Here is a 4337-nt window from a genome sequence, read left to right as displayed (position 1 = left end):
TGGCCCCAAAGGTATCTCAGGCGCTGCTAGAGATAAAACCCAAAGAAGTCCCTTCTTGCCTTTCTCCTCCCCCAGCTCTTGTTCCTTCCTCTCTATTTTCTGTCTCCTCTCCCTTCAGGGCAGTAAAATGAGCTCATTTGTGCTTTGGGATCAGATCATCCATATAGAGTGAGGGCATCTTGAGCAAAACCACCTTTGTCCCTTCGTTTCTTCAACCATAAAAGGAGGGTTATAAAACCCAGGAATGACTGTAGTGCAAGTGGGAAGGACTCTGATGTCGAACCTAGAATACAGTGTTGTGCTTATAAACTTCTGCAGATTCCTCATCTGTAAAATGGGATCATCACAGAACTAGGATGTGTAACAATTCACTACCATCATTTATAGAAAACACTAACACTAAAGTGTCTGGTAAAAAAAAATAACAGTGTCTGGTAAATAAAAAATATTGACTGAGTTCTTACTATATACCAGACTCTTTGTTAAGTTCTCAGGGGCACTTAACCACAGAGCCACATCCCCAGCCCTTGTTTATATTTTATTTAGACACAAGGTCTCACTGAGTTGCTTAGGGCCTCACTAAATTCCTGAGGCTGGCTTTGAACTCATGATCCTCCTGCCTCAGTCTCCCTAGCTGCTGGTATTATAGGCATGCATCACTGTGCTCTTTTTCTTTACATCCATTAATTTAGCCTTGTAAGAACCTAGAGGGATAGGTATTATTCTCCCCATGTTACAGATGAAGAAACTGACAGTTATAAAGGTGAGGCAACTTACTGATAATTATCCAACTAAAAAGTACACAGTTCAACTATGAACCTAGACGGTCTGGTGCCAGAATCCACAATTTTCTTTCCCTCTTATAATATACAATTAAAAATTTGGAGTTCCCTGTCTTCTCTTTCCTATCACCTTCTCCTTATCCCTTTAAAAATTTCCCCTCTTTTTTATTCTCTTTTGCCCCTTGCCTTTCAGTCCTGGGGCAGCTGGACTGTTACACCCAGGCAACCTCATCTCTGAAGCAGATTATCATCATTAATATTATATATTCTTAAAATAGATCATAGTCTGCATATTATATCTAATTTCCTTTTTTTCATTTGGTCACATGCTAACATGCCATGGATGTCTTTCCATATAAATATATTGTTTAGTAGAAATATAATGTTACAGAATCTGAATGTACTAAAATTTATTTAAACCCTCCCTTATTAATGGAAATGTAGGTTATTCCCAGGGATTTCCCCCTCTATTATGAATAATATTGCAATAAATATCTTGGGCATATGCAAGAGCATTTTTTAATAAAGTTAAATTTTTTTAATTTTTTAAAAAAATTCTTGGGTCAAAAGGTATATAGACATTTAAAATTTTTGATATTGCCTATTTGCCTTATGTATGTTATACATCCTTTCCAGTAGTTCATCAAAGTGTGTGTCTGTTTTCTCACAAACTTGCCAATACCATTGATTATTATTGGTTTTTAAAACCTTTGTTAATCTTATAGCCACTAAGAGTATTTTGGTGTTACTTACATTTGCCTATTTTATTATTAAGGATATTGGGTATCTTTTCATTTATTTCTTGATCATTTGTCTATTTCCCTCTGAATCACCTGATCTACTTTTTGCCCATTTTGAGGATGGGCTACCACAAAAAGTAGTGGGCAGAAAGTATGTGTTCTGGAGTCAGACTCACCCATGATATATTACTTAGTAACTGTGTGGTTCACTGAGTTCCACAGTCCTCATCTGTAAAATGAGACTATCATAGAACCTATTCTGTAGGATTGTTGTGAGGATGAGATGTAACTATTATTGTTGTTTTTAATAGTTTTCTTTTTGAGTTATGGAAGACCTTTGAATAGCATGGATATTAACCCTTTTCCTGGGATATATATGTTGCTCCATTGGGACTCATTAATTAATTCAACAAATATTTATTGAATGCCTATAGTGTTTCAGGTGCTGTGCAAGTTCTAGAATTACAGCTACAAGGAACTGGAAAGTATGGATATATTATGATATACCTAATCACTTTTAAAAATTGAAGATTATCTCCAGTTCTTCTGGAAAGTATTTCAAATAGAGCTGTAATAACTTCAATCTCCAATTTCTTAGCTGGTCAACCATTTACCACATTGGAGACTGAACCCATTTATCATTACTTTTGGGAATTCCTCCCTAATCCTTACACTGGATCTGGTCCCCCCTCTGCTGGGCTCCCACATCGTCCCTCTCAGGATTTATCACACTCTATTATCAGTGCCTTGTTTTCTTTCTTTCCCCACTATCAGACCTTGAACAACTTGAGAATAGGGATATAGAATCATTGGCAAGAATTGTCAGAAAAGCTTGCTGCATTCAGCTGTGTTTTCTGATCTTCCCACCCCATTCTTTCCATATGTAGGAATGGAGCTGGAATAAGAAAACATACTGATATTGGCAGAACTCCAAGTTGACTTAGAGAATAATGTGAATTACCTTAATAGAGGAACATGATGGGGTTTCTCTGGTCATCTCCTTGAGTACCAGTGCTGTATGGAGAGGGTAGTAAATTCTAGTCCTTGACTTTCTAAGTCTAACTTATTTCACTTAGCATGATGTTCTCAAGTTTCATTCATTTACCAGCAAATGATGTAAATTCTTTCTTTTATGGCTGAGTAACTCCACCGTGTACATGTACAATATTTTCTTAATCTATTCATCTGTTGAGAGGTACCTGGGCTGGTTCTATAACTTACCTATTGTGCATTGCACTACTAAAAACATTGATATCCATGTATCATTGCAGTATGCTGATTTTAATTCTTATGGATAAATACCAAGGAGTGAAATAGCAGGGTCATCTGTGATTCCATTCCAAGCCTTTTGAGGAATCTTCAAACTGCTTTCCAGAGTGGCTGAAATAATTTGCAGTCCCATCAACAACGTCTGAGTGTACCCCCAATATCCTCACCAGGAATTATTGTTATTTGTATTTTTGATGATGCCATTATTTTTTTTCTACACTTGAGAGATACGATCATAACAGTCACCTCTTTTTATATTTTCTTATTTTATTATTATTTTTTATTATTTAAACAAGTGGGATACATGTTGTTTCCCTATTTGTACATGGAGTCAAGGCATACCATTTGTGTAATCATAAATTTACATAGAGTAATGTTTGATTCATTCTGTTATTTTTTCCCTTCCCCCCACCCCTCCCACCCCTCCCACCCCTCTTTTCCCTCTATATAGTTCTTCTTTCCTCCATTCTTACCACCCTCCTTATCCCTAACCCTAAACCTAACCCTAACCCTAACGCTAACGCCTCCTGACCCCCATTGTATGTCCTCATCTGCTTATCAGCGAGATCATTCGTCCTTTAGTTTTTTGAGATTGGCTTATCTCACTTAGCATGATATTCTCCAGTTTCATCCATTTGCCTACAAATGCCATAATTTTATCAATCTTCATGGCGGAGTAATATTCCATTGTATATATATGCCACAGTTTCTTTATCCATTCATCAACTGATGGGCATCTAGGTTGGTTCCACAATCTGGCTATGGTAAATTGAGCAGCTATGAACATTGATGTGGCTGTATCTCTGTAGTATGCTGATTTTAAGTCTTTTGGGTACAGGCCAACGAGAGGGATAGCTGGGTCAAATGGTGGTTCCATTCCAAGCTTTCTGAGGAATCTCCATACTGCTTTCCAGAGGGGCTGCACTAATTTGCAACCCCACCAGCAATGTATGAGTGTACCTTTTTCCCCACATCCTTGCCAACACCTATTGTTGCTTGTGTTCTTGATAATCGCCATTCTAATTGGGGTGAGATGGAATCTTAGGGTAGTTTTGATTTACATTTCTCTTATTACTAGAGATGTTGAACATTTTTTTCATGTATCTGTTGATTGCTGGTAGATCTTCTTCTGTGAAGTGTCTGTTCATTTCCTTAGCCCATTTGTTGATTGGATTATTTGTATTCTTGGTGTAGAGTTTTTTGAGTTCTTTGTAGATTCTGGAAATCAGTGCTCTATCTGAAGTATGATTGGCAAAGATATTCTCCCTATCTGTAGGCTCTCTCTTCACATTACTGATAATTTCCTTTACTGAGAGAAAGCTTTTTAGTTTGAATCTATCCCAGTTGTTGATTCTTGCTTTTATTTCTTCTGCTATGGGAGTCCTCTTAAGGAAGTCTGATCCTAAGCCAACATGTTGAAGGTTTGGACCTACTTTTTCTTTTATAAGATGCAGGGTCTGTGGTCTGATTCCGAGGTCCTTGATCCATTTTCAGTTGAGTTTTGTGCACAGTGAGAGATAGAGGTTAAATTTCATTCTGTTGCATA

Source organism: Sciurus vulgaris, assembly GCF_902686455.1.
Source record: "Sciurus vulgaris genome assembly, chromosome: X".
Lineage (NCBI taxonomy): Eukaryota > Metazoa > Chordata > Mammalia > Rodentia > Sciuridae > Sciurus > Sciurus vulgaris.
Note: the sequence above shows the minus strand (reverse complement) of the source record.